Here is a 16422-nt window from a genome sequence, read left to right as displayed (position 1 = left end):
AGAGTCCGCCTGCCGATGCAGGGGACACGGGTTCGTGCCCCGGTCCGGGAGGATCCCACATGCCATGGAGTGGCTGGGCCCGTGAGCCATGGCCGCTGAGCCTGTGTGTCCGGACCCTGAAACTCTGGGGGAAAATAATGTTTGACCACAGAAAGACTTGTACATGAATGTGCACAGTTGAATTCATAAGAACCAAAAACTAGAGGCAATCCAAATGTCTATCAACAACAGAATGGATAAGCAAATTATGGCCTACTCATACAATGGAATACTATTCAGCAAGAAAAAGGAACCAACTACTAATATATGCAGCAACCTGGATAAATCTATAGTGTATTATGCTGAGCAAAAGAAACCTTACAAAAGAGTACAAACTTGGACTTCCCTGGCAGTCCAGTGGTTAAGACTCCATGCTCCCAAATCAGGGGGCACGGGTTTGATCCCTGGTAGGGGAACTAAGACCCCACGTGCCACAGGGCAAGGCCAAAAACAAAAACAAAACAAGGAGTACAAACTGTACAGTTCTTTTTATACGAAGTTCAAGAATAGGCAAAATAAACTAAAATCAGAATGGTTATTTCCTCTGGAGAGGAAGATAAGATTGACCAGGAAGGCACAAAGGACCCTTCTGGAGTGATGGAAGTGTTCTCTGTTTTGATCTGAGTGGTGGTTACACAAGTATATAAACAGGTTTTTTTAATTCATTGAGCTGAATCCTTAAGATGTATGCATTTTCCTATGTATAAATTAAACTTCAATTTTTTTAATGGCACAATGAAAAGAAAGTGTTGGAGTTGGGCTCTATTTGGAGCACCAAGTTCCTTATAACAGACCCTAAGATGATGGAGTGGTATGGGTGCTTATCACCCTTCTTTTGGCTGCTCAACATCTGAACCCCCCTCCTTACATTTGGAGAAACTCTATATTGTGGACTTGCCTTTTCCGGTGACAAGGGTGCAGCCCAGATCCAATCTCAGCCTCTCAGTAATATTTCCCAGAGCTCTGAGTCTGGGATAAGGCCACAGAAAGCTAAGACAGTTGAGAACACAGCCATAGTCAGAGCCAGTGGTGCCAGCAGCAGCAACGCCCAGCCACATTCCTCCCATGGTCAGTCCTTCTGATCAATCCCATAAGTTACCTGTAATCTTCTAATAAATTCCTCTTCTGCTTAGGCCATTAAAAGCTATGTCTGTGGTTTGAGACCAGATGCTCCCTGACAGGTAAATGCTGTGTGGAAAGAGCCCAGGACTGAGTGTTAGATCTGGTGGTGTCCTAAGTCATGCTGGTTCATCAAGTCCCACCAGAGGGTGATCAGCTAGCCAGAGGGAGCTTGTCTCAGGACCAGCCCAGTTCACAAGGGAAAGCTGTAGGGCAGAGAAAGCCCCTGGAAGGCCAGGGAAAGCTGCTGAGGGCAGCTGCCAAGCAAGCCAGCCCAGCCAGGAATTCTAGTTTTAGCTCTGTAGGTGGGGGGCTGCAGTGCACCAGCCTTGCTGCCCTGGGGGGTAGGGCAGAGACGTTTATGAGGTTGACCTGAACCCACAGAGCTGCATCCTCACAACCTAGGCTGAGCATTAGGCAGGAGCAACTTTCCAGGAATGAGGGGCCAGGTCCCTATCTAAGGAAAGTCTCTTGGGGACAAAGCACAGCCTGGGCCCCGGGGAGTCCTCAGCAAAAGGAGGAGACTGAACCCAAGATGTGAAATGTACCTTAGAGCTCACAGGTGCACACACACACCACACACATGCGCAAGTGCACACACACAGATTAGCGTCAAAGAAGAATATAGTAAAAAGATGGGAGAGTGCCAAGGCAGTCCCACTGACATAGACGAAGCCAAATCAAGAACTGGCCATAAGGGAGCCTCTGTGGAAGCCTTGGTCAGGCTAGAGGCTGCTATTGTGTGTTAGGTCAGACTGAGTGTTAATCTGGGGCAAAGGAAGGAGGATTGACCCCTGAGATTTGGGTGTATCAGTTAGCTACTGCAGTGTAACAAATCCTTCCAAAACTCAGTGGTTTACAATAATAAGTATTTATTATTGTTCATGAGTCCTTGGTCAGCTGGGTAGCTCTTGCATTGTCTGGGATCATTCTTGGGTCTACAGTCAGCTATGGGTTGAATAGGTGCCTTTGCTGATCTTGGCTGGACTCTGAGACATGTTTGGGTGAAGCTAGTGGCTAGTGTAAGATGGCCTCAGCTAGGAAGCTTGACTCTGCTCCATGTGGTCTCTTGTCCTCCAGTAGACTAGTCTGAGCTTGTTCACATGGTCATCATGGTCATGGTGTATTCAAGACAGCAAACAAAAACAGACAACACCCTTTGAGGCCTAGGCTCAGAAAGGGCTCAACATCACTTCCACCACCTTCTTCTGGCCAGAGCAAGTCACAAGTCCAGACCAGAATCAAGGGGTGTGGGAACAGACTCCACCTCCCAGTAGGAGGAGGCTATGAGATCACATCATAAAGCGTGTAGATTTAGGGAGGGGTGGAGAATTGGGGCCATTTTTGCAATCACATTGCTACATAGGGCAACGGTGATCCTAGCACAGACTCTGCTAAACCCCAGGTCTTCAAGCAAATCCCTTGAGCATTCACTGGCTGCTTAACCTCTAGCCCTTTTCTCCATAAAAGCTCCTCCCTCACTTGATCTAGACCAGAAAGAAACATGAAGACAATTTCCTGGGAGCCCTGGAGGTCAGTCCTCACCTCTGATTCTGAGTGGGAACCAGAAGGGAAGGTGGGGCAGGAAGGCCAAATGGGGGAAAAGAGTGCAAGGCTAGACATGCCCTTTCTGGTGACCCACCAGCAGAGGATGAGGAACAGGCGACAATTTTAGCACCTCTTACCTCCTTTCCCCCTTGCCAGATTCTCCTGAGCACCAAGCTCCCACCAACCCTCCATAGACAGAATGGCTTAAACAACAATTATTTATTTCTCACAGTTCTGGAGGCTGGGAAGTCCAAGATCAAGATGTTGGCAGATTTGGTATCTTGTAAGGGCCCACTTGCTGGTATGCAGAAGTCCATCTTCTTTTTGTATTATCACATAATGGAGAACAGACAGAGGAAGCAATTTCTCTTGTGTCTCTTCTTATAAGGGAACCAATCCCATTCATGAGGGCTTCACCATGATGACCTAATTATTTCCAAAGGCCCTACCTTCTAATACCTTTGCATAGGGGATTAGGATTTCAACGTATAAATTTTGGAGGGACAGAAACATTCAGTCCATAACACTGTTTGTGTGAATTTGGGCAAGCTACTTAACCTCTCTGAACTTCAGAGATAATAATAGTACTTGTTTCACAGGGTTATTATGAAAATTAAATTAGATCATGATTATAAAGCAATTACCAGAACACCTAGTCTATAGTAAGTATGAAATAAATGTTTACTATTTTAATCATCAGGGTTCTGGTCATTCAGTCCAGAACAGGGACTACGTATCCTATGCCCCTAGGGGTGGGGCAGTTTGGAGCAGGGTGAGGCAGCTGGAATTTTAAAGAGAACACCATACTAGGAAAGATTAGGAAGCCCTGATTTTCAATGAACAGACTCACTTGAGCTCCTTGGGATTTTCAGTCCACATGAATAGTAGATATTGCTTTTGGCATTTACCACTTCCAGCTGCCAGTACCTGTAATTTTTTTGCCTGAGAGTTTTCTCTGGCCACTTGATGCCATCTTGTCCATCTGTAACCAGGGAGTTAACATCCTACCCCAGTAGCCCTCAACTAATGACTGATGGCAGTTGGTGTATACATACCCATGCTTCCTCGCTCCTCAGATGCCATAACTCAGATTTGTGCTCTGCACTATCTCCCAGGCTTCCTCAGTAGGATTAAGCTCCAGTCACCCACAGTAATAACCTACTTTAAAATGCACCTTGCATTGGCTTCCTTCTCTTCCCTGTCTCATTTCCTGAATCTCCTACCAGAGACCTTGGAATCACTTCTCAGTTAAGCTACTTAAACTTGAATCCTTGTTTCAGGGTCTGCTCCTGTGGGGAGGCAGTCTAAGAGTACATCTTTGGTGAGGCCAGCCTTGCCAAGCTAATGGTTATCTGGAAGGTCTACACCAAGCCTGACCTCTGCTCAGTAGCTCAAGCTGCTTGAAAATGGTAGAACCTGTAGGCTGCTCAGTTACAAACCATCTCCATCCCAGGCATTCAAGTTAGAAGGCAATTTTTCTTTCCTTTAAATTCCTCTTCATATATTCAAGGACTCCTCCATGATGGCTGTCAAGGCCATCTTGTCCTGAGACCAGGGATGACACATAGTTTCCATCTCAAGTGCCACCTCCAATCAATTAACAGAAGCTACCTGGAGGCTCTATCCAGGATTAAGGTGTGCAGCTATAATTAATGATGTCTGCCTTGAGCATTTGAATGGGTAAGTAGTGGCCTTATGCCCACTGCCCTGGCTCTAGAAGCAAATTGGTGAAGCTGGCTGAATTTTTCTTTAGCATTCCTAGTCCACCAAGTCTCTCTCTGTCTCTTACTGAGCTATTTCCTTCATCTGACTTGCCCCATGCCAGACAATAACCCTGTGCACTAAGCATGGCCACCCATTTTCTGGATGAGAAAACTGAGGCTCTGAAATATTGAGTGACTTTCCCAGCATCACAAAATCTATAATGATAGAACAGAGGTTTTTAATCAGGTCTACCTGACACCATAGTTTCCACACTATATCCTTTCACATAGAAGGCAGTAGTAAAGGTCTTTAACCAAAGAGAACAGCCTAACACTCCTCTTTTTGTTAGGAGAAGTCTTCTGCCAACAGGTGCCCCACCCTTTCTTGTCTTCTCCAGCCAGATGGAGTAGAAGGCTCTTTGGGGGCCAGGAAGGAGCCCAGCCTCCACTCCACAGCCATCCCCAGCAATTCCTCTGCCAGGCTTTGGCTCCACCCTCTCAGGTCCAGATTCTCTCATCTCACCTATTTGTTATCCTTAAGCAGCTGTCTCTTGGAGAGGCTGGAGGCCACCTGGTAAAGCCAGAAGCAAAATTCTAACTGGAGCAATGGTGACTGGAACAGTTCCAAACCTCCAAGTTATGGAAAAACTGATGGCAGAGGCCTTCCCAGGGTGGTGACTCAGCATTCCCACAGGCAGGGTGGCTATAAATGGAGGCCTCAGACCACAGCCTAGGCCTGGAGCCTGCTGACCAGGAGGCCTGCCTGCCTGGGTGGCTCATACAGTCTCCCAAGGAGCAGCTCAGGATTTTGAGTCCATTGCTGTTGCTGCCTGAAAGCTGAGACTCACCTATTAGAAGACTTGAGGATGGGACTCCAGACCCACAGTCTCTGTCAAGTGTAACCTTCAACTTGCCCCTGTGAAGGTACATAACTGGGCAACTTGTTGCTGGTGCTGTCTTATGGAAATGAGACACCAGCTAGGGGCAAGCAAGCAAGGGAGGGAGTGACAAAGCCACCAAGACCTTCCTAAAAGCTAGGATTCTTCTCTTCTCCTCAGCTAATACCCCAGCCCCCCAAAGATGCATACATGCCTGCCAGCTTACCATCTCCAGCTATGGACAATGCAGGGATTCAGTGGGCCAACGCTGAAGCTAGCTAGACTTGGCTTTGAATTCCTCACTAACAGGAATTTAAACCCCATTCCCTACAATCAGAGGCTGAGATAGAGATTCCTGAGCACATGATTTACTGAGGAAATGATCTCAAGAGAAAGGGAGGAAGGGAAGTAGGACAGGACAGGGGAAAATGCTCAGCAAAGGATGGGGTCTCAGCTGGAGTCTAACCTCAGCCTGATCCCATGTGGAGCTCTGGGGGGCATGGTGAGTGGGCCAGAGCTATCCCCCCTTGAGGTAAGCAGGACAGTCTCTTATACTCCTGTGTCAATCAGTCATTGTCCACCCCTGGAGGATAGCGGATGGGGATGGGAGAGGGGGACAAAAATTCTCAGGAGGTTCTGCACAAGGACATCAGCCACAGGCAATCACCCAGAGAAGGTCTCAGATGCAAGCTTTTAGCCACTGTACTGGCAACAGGTGTGGGAGGGGTCACTGGATGGGAAAAGAGATCCAGCTGGGGTTCCAACATTGGCTATCACACTGAGTAAGATTCAGTTGACTCCTCTGTGAAACAAGCATAACACATCACATGGGTGTGTAAGGAAGTAAGCACAAGGTTGTCAACATAACGTAAGTCCTCAGTGGCTGGGAGCTACAATTCCTATTGCTTGGTGAAGTCATTTTAGTAAGGAGGTTGTTTTTATGTGTCAGTTTGGCTGGCCTGTGGGGTGCCCAGATATTTGGACAAGCATCATTCTGAACATTTCTGTGAGGGTACTTTTGGATGAGATTAACATTCACATCAGTGGGCTTTGAGTAAAGCAGTGGATTTGAGTAAAGTGGATTGCCTTCCATAATGTGAATGGGCCTCATTCAATTAGTTGAATAGAGAAGAAACCTTACCTTCCCTGAACAAGAGGAAATTATGCCAGCACATGGCCTTTGGACCTGAACTGCAACAACATCTCTTCTTTGGGTGTCCAGCCTGGTGGCCCATTCTGCAGATTTTGGACTTACCAGCCTCCATAACCATGGGAGCCAATATATATAATATACATATATATTTATATTTGTATTTTATATATTAAGATACACACACACACACACACACACACACACACACACACACACGAGAGAGAGAGAGAGTCGTCCCTCGGTATCCACAGGGGATTGGTTCCAGGATCCCCCGGGAATACAAAAACGCATGGATGCTTAAGTTCCTTATATAAAATTGTATAATACAATGAATACAGTCAGCCCTCCATATCTGTAGGTTTCACATCTGCAGATTCAACCAACCCAGGATCAATTGGTTGAATCCTTGGATGCAAAACCTGTGGATATGGAGGGCTAACCAGATATAGCTATAGATATATAAATATATATGGATATAGATATAGATCCTATCATCTCTATTTCTAGAAACCGGACAAATGCAGATAGAAAGGAGAGCAGGAGATGGGCAGCCCAGTGCTCAATGACATTGTTCCAAGGGCATGGCCCTATGCACCACCCAACCACGCTTGTAGGAAGTTCAGACACTCCAAATTCCCACATATTCTGAGGCTGAATTTTTTGGAGTCAAGACAGAACCCTGCACTCCCAGCCTGCCTGGCATCCACTGAGTCAGCTCCCCAAGCAGCCCCTTCAGGGAGATACCTTGCTCCTCAGGTCTTTCCTTCCAGTCCCCACCAGTCCTGCCTCCAGCTTCTCCATACCCCATACCTCTGGCCTAATGTGAGAGGGACTTGGGTGGAGGGGTGAGTCCGTGGAACAGGGAGAGGCAGATCAAGAAGAGGCGGCACTTGCCAGAGTTCACTGCTTCCACCCACACCTGGTGATCTCACCAGGATGCTGAGGCCCCAGGGCCATCTCAAGGGGACAAGAGGAGATGTGAGGATCCCCAGATATCCTCCCCAATTAGCTTAGGCTCCATAATGCTCTCTCCTTTCTTCCTGCAACAAGGGCTCCCAACCCTTCCATATGTTATCAGGACTGACGAATTATTGTGCCCTGCTCCTGGCCTCCACAGAAAAGTTCACACCTTAGGCAAGGGGGCAATGGTGACCCCCACAGGAGGACTCACGCTAAAGCCTTGGAGAGAGTGTGGCCCTGTTGGCACCTTGATTTCGGACTTGTAGCTTCCAGAACTATGAGAGAATAAATTTCTGTTACTTTAAGTCCCCTAATTTGTGGTACTTTGTTATAGCAGTTCTAGGAAACTAATACAGTGAATTTAGTAGATACTGCCCAACAGTTTGCCAAAATGCCAATCTCTAAATTTCTGAGAAAATTTGAAGATTAGAGTCCAGAAACTGGTGGCCACACCCAGGTACTTCCCTCCTCAAGGATCTTTCAGAGCAACCAGCTGCATTTCTCCAGGCCAATCCTCCACCTTGAAACCACCACCGTTGGCCCCCCCACCTGGAAACAAAGGCTCTGGGAGGATTACTTACTTGTCTAAGGTTACACAGCTGGCAAGTGTTGGGACCAAGATTTCAACTCAGACTGATTCTAAAGACCGGGTTTTTGTGACAATTAGGCCCCAAAGAGCATTCCCACCTGACGCCACATAGGCAGGCCACCAGGCAGTTTCCTCCTCAGAGCTCCACCCTTCTAGCTCACCTCACAGATGTCTCATGCTGTGAGTCAGTGCAGCTGGAGAGTTTATGAGCCCTCTAATGTACTAACTAACTGCTAAACTGATTTTGCAAAAAAACCACATGTGAAACGCCCACCCTCATAACCACATGATTTATAAGGAAATGAGTCTACCTTTTCCTGGGGCCTTTGCCTGCCAACCTTTCATGAGAGCTCAAAAATATCAAAAAAGTTTTAAAACACAACAGGATCATAGGTCACTGTGAAAGAATACTTATTCATTTAACCAACGTCACGAAAAGATTTCAAAAAACAAATACAGATCACTTAAGGGCAAAGAAACTCACACAATCTGTTATCAAAAAGGAGCACTCTAAGAAACCTCATTCTCCTAACAGAGAGAGAAATCAAATTCCAGTCTTGTACTAGATTACTTAACAACAAAATCCATTCACTTAATTAACTTCAATCTAAATTTAGTTAATCCTGACCATGCATGAAACTTTTTTTCCTCAGAGTTCCTTTCCACAGCTTTTCATCACTTTCTATATCCGTATCAGTTTGTCCCTTATTTTTCCATTGGAAACAACCAGCTCTAAAACATTCTTTCTTTTCCCTCAATAAAATTTAATTTCATTCCCCATACCTTCTTTACTGAAAACACACATTCTAATTTCCTACTGTATACTGAAATGTTTCATTATTATTTCTATTAGCTTAAATTACATGTTTAAATTAGAATCCTCAACTCTTAAAAACCTTAATTTCTAGTGAAAACTAAGAAATAAGCAATTATGAACCATCTTTTACATTAGCATTCTGAAGATTGGTGAACAGAAATTACCAGTGACAATTTCTAAAAACATCTCAGGGTGACACCAAACATATTTATTAATAGTCCTAAATACTTTAGTTTCTCTGTTCAGTAATTGCTGTCTCAGTATCTTACTTTATTTGGGAATGACCAAGATATTTAATAAACTTCCATCACTTAAATTAGCACAACTCAAGAACTTTGTTACCAAATATCTGGAGAGATCATTTTAAGTAAACATTTCTAAAATATAATTATTCTTAAAGAGTTTACCCAAAAGCACTTATCTCATTTACATTTACCTTAAAGTTTCAACATATCAAGTTATTTTCTTTGCTACAGATATAATAAGGTCTTATTTGACTTCTATTAAACCTAGATACAATAAAGTATTATACTTAATGTTGATGACTCTAAAGACATGTATATATTAATTAGATCAACAAAACTTTAATACCAGATATCAACATAGTATTGAATATTTCCTAATTCACATGAACCTGAACGTCATTTTGGATGGTTTCTGTTATATTTAATTTGTAACAACTTACTTTCAAATTAAATTGAACTCTTTATAAATTCAATTTTGGTAATACTTTCCAGAGGTAGAGATATTTCATATGTATAATGTGTACACAGACATATAAACAGGCAAAACTAGAGATCTCATGGTTTCCCTTTAGAAAAAAACCTTAGTTATGAATCAGGTATTACAATATAAACTTACTATTTTACAAAAAAACAGTTGGAATACACTAAAGTTTCTTGCTCTGAAGACTAAGGTTTACTATTTGTAACGCTTGGCTGAGGGAGCATTCCTAGCAGTTTGAATTTTAAAACTGCCACTTTGTCATTTTTTTTTCCCTTGGTTTCAGGTTCTTCCTGATTAAGCTAATTAGGTTCAGCCTCAGGTCCCTGTGGCCTGTATTTACATTTCTGGTTTGTAGAGATTCGCAGGAGAAAGACAGTTGCTTTAAATTCCCCAAAGGTCTGTCACCTAGACGATGTTAAAAGATTGATTTGCCCAACTATATATCGGTGAGAAGATTTCTAACTAAACTGAAATTTACAAGTTCTATGTTCTAGAACTTTAGAGTTTAATTTATTACGCCTCCAAAATCTTGTATAGGACATTCAGCAAAGAACTTCTTTCTGAGTTTACAAGTTAAACCCAGAACAAAATCACTAACTTTATTTTTATTAACTCCTGAATGTTAGTTCCCAGTTTTTACTTATTTGTATGGCTCAGGTAACCCTACTGGTTTCCTTTAGTATGTTTAGTTAATACTTCCTGAGCGGCAGATCTATGTGCCTTGTCATAATACCATGCAGGGGAAGCATTCCGCAGTGAAATGTGTCTATCCCACAACATAATTAAAAGAGAGATAGCCATCTTATATAAAGCATATATATATATATATATATATACCTTTATATACTTTATCCCAATCCTATCAACTTTTATACCTTTAGCTTTCATTAGGATCCAATCAACAAGTTCTGATCTTACAGGAGGAGTTCTAGAAGTTTTTCTTTCTTTTATTCCCTGTCCAATTTTATCTATTTTTCTATAAAATGCTCTGGGAGCCCCAGAGGGGGGTTGAGCCAAGGAACTCAGACCCGTGGCCTAACTGTTGCTCCAAGTAATTGCTCGTCAGATATCTCAGTGTAAATAAATTTTTTCCAGACCCTTAAATATATCTTTTTAAAACTGGGGTAAACAGAGAGGACTTGTTTGGCTTTAATGTTGGAGACTAGCAGGGGGTCCTTTTTGGCGCATTTAATCTTAGGTAGTGTAATATCAAAACCTTGTGTTTTAATCGCATACGTGTCCATTTTATTTATCCCGGTTTAAATATCCATCTGAAGATTTCTTTATTCATTTGAGATAACTCCTTTTTAAAATTTCTACCTTGTTCCAACAAGTATCTAGACATTCCTTACAGGTTTTTTTCCTGTTAACATTATTCTAATGTTTTTATTAGCATCTGTAAAACCCATTGAGGGGAAGCAAAGACCACAAATAAATCTTCCCAAACCGGTTTTTCTTACTTGTTTAAAAGTAAAGAAGTTCTTAGGTTAACCATTAGATATATTTCTTTTTTCTGCCTTTGATTTTTTAATATAGGTACCAACAAAACAGCTGTTTATAATGAGAGCTCTCTAAAAATTTACCTATTTAGAAGTTTCTCCAATTTAAAGGATCCATTATTTGGCTTTTAATGAGATATATATTAAACCATTAAGACACAAGCGGATTTCCCATAAGAGAATAGGGGAGGTTGTCACCTAAATAAAAGATCCAGAAGGTTTACTCCCAAAAATAGTATGGCAGAGATCAAGTTTTCAAAACACACACACACACACACACACACACACACACACAACACCCTAAGAAGATCTGGTAGAACATTTATATCTCAAAAACACAGAAAAAGAAACACACACACACACACACACACACACACACACACACACACACGCACGCACACACATGCACACACACACAAAACGCCCTAAGAAGATCAGGTAGAACATCTACTTCTCAAAGACACAGGAAGAGAAATGCAAGTTCTCCCTAGAAGGCCTTTGTTTAAAGTCAGAATTCTGAAAAGATATTCTTATCAAGCTGGCTTTTTAAACTTAACTGTGTATACAGTAAAAGAGCCCCCTCATTTTTAGGATGAGATTTCCTTTCATTCCAAATTAAGTAAGTACTTGTAAATTTTTTATGTACATAAACCTGGCTGGGGTATTAGTTGGAGGCTGGCAATATGTCGTTCCTTTTTCTTCTGTTTTGAAAGTTTTTATTCCCCCATTCAAAGGTCAGTTTGTCCAAATAATATCACTAGTGTAGCCAATTCAAGGAAAAACGACAGGCCAGGCTTCCCCTTAATTACCCAGTCCAACACTACTTAGTCTTTTAAGTGAGCAAAGTCCTCCCAGTCCTTCAGCTGAAGATAAAAAACTCAGTGTCTAAACTGAGCCCCAGTGTGTTTCAACTGGGCTCCCCTAATATCTTTCAATTAGGGGGCATTTTCTCCCAGTGCTTTTCAACCGGGCTCCCCAAATATCTTTCAATTAGGGGGGATCACTCCCCAATGTCTTTCAACTGGGGAGCCAGGTACCTGTTAGACACTGCCATATAAAACTCAGGATCATCAACCAAAACTTGGGAGATCCGAGAACCAGGAGAGACTCGCCAATTCGTCTGGACTCTCTGAGGAGGTAGGTGGGAAGAGACCTCTGCTGGTACCAAGGCTCTGGATCCTCGTTGAGTTCAGGCAAAGGAGAGAAGTCTGCTCTCAGCCCTTCGTTGTCTCCATAACTATCGACTAAAAAAAAATGCACAACATACAAGTTGAGAGTTGTGTTTTATTCAGGGGACATTCTTAGGACTTCAAGGCTGGGAGACAGCCTCTCAGATAAATTCTGAGAAAACTGTTCCAAAGAGGAAGGGCCGGTGGGGGTGGGGGGGAGCCAAGGTATATAGGAGTTTTTGCAACAACACCATGTAGTCAGAACAAAAGATTACTGTGTCATTTTTGGTTTGTTTGTTTTTTGAGAATACTTTATTACTTTCTGTAATCAAACCCATGTGGATAAGACCTTACATGCTTAATATTGTACGTTACCCTTGTACAAAAGGAAAAAATTATGTTTAACATTTCTAGACCAATATGGCTGTTAATTTCTGTACAATGCCAACCCAGCATGGTACAACTGGGATATTTTTCCAAAGTTGACAGCACAGCTAAAGTTTCCAAAAATTCAAATTATATATAGATGTATAGATTTATTTATTCACATAAAAAGACCAATAGCAGTATGTTATGCAGCAGTAGCAGCAACAGCATTTCCAGGTTCTGCAGTCATCTAAACAAAATTATAGAGACATCCAGCACACTCCATTAAAAAAAAAAAAGTAAAAAACAGAGCTCCAGAAAACAGCAAAGTTCTGTTACTGTTGTGGTAACTGGCACCATTTTTTTATTAGCTTCTTAATCATCATCTGGAAAGAAAACATTCTAAAATAATGTCATTAAGAACAGTTGTGGTAAAGCACAGTCAATACTATGTATCATAAAGCAGGTATAAGATATTTTATTAATACATTCACAGAGGTATGATACAGTACTGTTTTCCATCTATAATTCTAGAGGATATAATTTAAAAGGCATTATTTGAGACTTGATTCTACTTTTCCATCAGAGGACCCAAAGGATGGTTAATGACACAGCTTTGGCTACTGTTAATAAAATAAAACTAGATATCTCAAGTTAAGGAATTTAGCACTTTTCTATGTGTGGGAAGATGCAAGAGTCTGGGCTCACTGAAGTCATTCCTTTGATATGACTTCAGCTATCTGGGGCCAGTATCCTGTATTTTCTCATCCTGAGTTTCCTCAGGCACCTTCGGTGGTGGCTACAGTCTGGGCTGCTAGATGGTTGGCATTCCTTGTTTCCATCCTGAACTCCCTCAGGGCTCACCGTTGAGGGTGGCTGCAATCACTGATGACTGCAACATTCTTTGTTTTCTGATATGGCGGCAATATTTTATTTCTCACTGTCCACCCCCCTTTAACAGACTCTTCCTCTGGCTTTCAGGGTGACGGCTCCTCATTTTTTTTAATTCTCTCTGACCTCTGTCTCCTTCACTGCTTCTTCCTTCCCTTCCTGTGCATCCCAGGAGTGTTCCTCATGTTCCAGGCATGTCGCTGGGGACATTACAATGAGCAAGACCACATAGTCCCTGCCTCCTCCAGTCTATAATTGAGTCTTCCATCTTCTTCCTATTGCCTAAATGCTGGTGCTCCTTGAGGCCCAGTCTGCAGCACTCTACTTTCCCTCTCTCTGCAAGACTCTCCCATATGCAAACGTTTCTCTAGGGTATATGACTGGATGTGGGAGTACTGGGTTATAGGGCACATGTGTCTTCCACTCTGTAAGATATTATCAAATTGCTCTCCAAAGTCTTATACCAATGTGCATTCCCTCGAGCCGAGTGTAAGATTATCTGCTACTTCACATCCTTATTTTTGTGGATGCTGTTTGTGCCTCACACAGATCCCCTTTACTGATGGGTACACCCTGGCCCAGCTCCTGTTTGTGTTGGCTGCTAATGGCTCCCAGATGTCCCTTTGATGGAGAATTGCCCTTGGTGATGGGAGTCTCACGTCTTGTAAGCCCTGCATGATTCCAGGCCCTGTAGGCCTCTATTCATCTTTGTTTTTTGAATTTGGTCAAAGATAGAAAGAAAAGATGGAAGCAAAAGAAGGAAGTCACTGTCACTGTCTCCTCCAGCCTTGGTCCTCTCCAGCTCCAGGGTAAAGAAAGACATGGGAAGAGGAAAAGGAGGAAGAAAAGAGGAAAGGACTCCAAGGGGGAGGAGAGTGAGGAATGTCTGCTTAAAGCTGCTTCCCAGGCCAGATGGGCTGGAGGGTGGAAGCTGGGCAACGCTCCACTTGCAGGTACTAAGGATACTGAAAACTCCATATCATCTCCTTCCAAGAAAAGCCTTCTCTGCCTCTGTCATCCACTCCTCCACTCCCTCATACATACACTTGTCTTTCTCTTTCTTTTGTAGCTAATTCCCTGAGTCCATTCACTCAGTTTCACTCACAGTGCATTTGCTCACAGTTTCTGTCTCCAGTGCAGAGAACATTGCTTAGTGCCTAGCAGCAGCTCAATACTTGTTACATGAATTTGTGAATGAATCTCATGTGATATGCACAGAAGATTTTTAATAGGGAACAAATGTTTTATAGCAGTTGCAAATGTATAATTCTTCCTCAACCTGTTACTAAACCCTACACTTACTCATCACACACAGACACCTCCAAATATGAAACTGCAACCCTATTTCCCATAACAAACCTAGTTTCTGTTTCTTTTTCCCCTCCCTGGTCTCAAAGCCCTACCTCTTCCTCTCTCTCTGCAACTATGGACACATGGGGAAGGCTCCACCCACCATCTGATCTGCCTGGAGCCACAGACCACACGCCCTTCCTCTATTTTTACCTCTGTGCAACTTCTTGGTGGCCTTTAAAACTTCTCTCTGTACAAGGGCTGTGCAGGTCCCGGGCCTGAGCCCTGCCTCCGCCAAAGCTTCCACAGGCCACCCCTGACAGGGCCTCCTCTGACCACATTGGTCCAGGTGGGCGGGGCACCGCCCCCCCTCCAATGCCTCCTCCTGCTGCACTGGCCCCTGTGGGGCATGACCATGGAGGCCTGTGCTCTGGGCCAGCTTCAGGAGCAGACACTGGTGAAAGGAACACACACAGAGGTGGGGCTGGAGTAGCAGGTCCAGAGACCTACCTAGTGGTCTTAGAGGGGCTCCTGGGGAGGCAGGGGTTGCATGTAGCTCACCATGGGGGCAAGGACACAGATAGCAGAGGCACCAGGGAATTTTTTTTAATATTTAATTTTTATTTAAAAAAACTTTTTGTACTGTTGTGTTTTGTTTGTTTCATTTTTATTTTTATTTTCTCTAATGTACTTTTTATTTTCTAATAAAAATAAAAATAATGTATTTTTATTTTCCTAATTTTATTTTATTTTTTATTCTTTGTTATTGTCTGCTTTTTTGTTTGTTGTCTGTTTTTTGGTTTTGTTTTTGTTTGTTTTGTTTTCTGTGGTTCCTTCTTTTGCTATTTTTGTGTTGTTTTTTTTTTATTTTGTTTCATTTTATTTTTATCTTCTTTTTTATTTCTTTTGTTTTTGTTTTTGTCATTTTTGTGTGCTTGCCTTTTGTTCTCTTAGCTTTTCTTTTACTTTGTTTTTTGATTTTGTTTTATTTTTGTTTCTGTTTAGGTTAGTTTTGTTTTTATTTTAGTTTTTGGTTTCTGGGCTGTCTGTTTGCTTGGGTGTCTCCTGGTTTTTTTGCTTTTCTTGTGGTTTTTGTTGTTGTCATTGTTGTCGTTTGCCTGTTGGTTTGTTTTTTGTTTGCCTAGATTTGTTTTTGTTATTTGTCTTGGGCTTCGTCTTTTATTTTTTTGTTTTTGCCATGCTGCACAGCTTGTGGGGCCTTGGTTTCCAGGCCAGGGGTCAGACCTGAGCCCCTGTGGTGAGAGAGCTGAGTCCAAGCTTCTGGACTAACAGAGAACTTCAGGGCCCAGGGAATATTAATCAGTGTGAACTCTCCTGGAGGTCCTCATCTAGGCACAAAGACCCGGCTCCACCCAACTGCCAGCAAACTCCAGTGCTGGATGCCTCATACCAAACAACCAGCAAGACAGGACCAAAGCACCACACATCAACAAAAACTGGGATGACAAAAAAATATGTTACATATGTTTACATGCTGTCTACAAGAGACCCACTTCAGACCTAGGGACACATACAGACTGAAAGTGAGAGGATGAAAAAAGATATTCTATACAAATGGAAATCAAAAGAAAGCTGGAGTAGCAATACTTGTATCAGACAAAATAGACTTTAAAATAAAGACTGTTACAGGAGACAAGGAAGGACACTGCATACT

The 16422-nt window shown here is 42.8% G+C and overlaps 1 long non-coding RNA gene across 1 annotated transcript in view; it reads right to left on the bottom strand.

The window, feature by feature from the left end:
* Positions 1–4982, bottom strand: part of LOC129392765 (uncharacterized) — a 56314-nt gene extending 51332 nt beyond the window's left edge. Inside the window, exons 1-2 of the long non-coding RNA XR_008619257.1 lie at positions 4933–4982; positions 2937–3026 (exon numbers count right to left, since the gene is read on the bottom strand). This is a non-coding gene — a long non-coding RNA (uncharacterized lncRNA). The remainder of the gene's footprint in view (positions 1–2936; positions 3027–4932) is intronic.
* Positions 4983–16422: the final 11440 nt, after the last annotated feature.

This window comes from Physeter macrocephalus, chromosome 14, assembly GCF_002837175.3.
Source record: "Physeter macrocephalus isolate SW-GA chromosome 14, ASM283717v5, whole genome shotgun sequence".
NCBI classification, from domain to species: Eukaryota; Metazoa; Chordata; class Mammalia; order Artiodactyla; family Physeteridae; genus Physeter; species Physeter macrocephalus.
The sequence above is the reverse complement of the archived record's forward strand: the minus strand, read 5'-3'. Positions and strand labels throughout refer to the sequence as shown.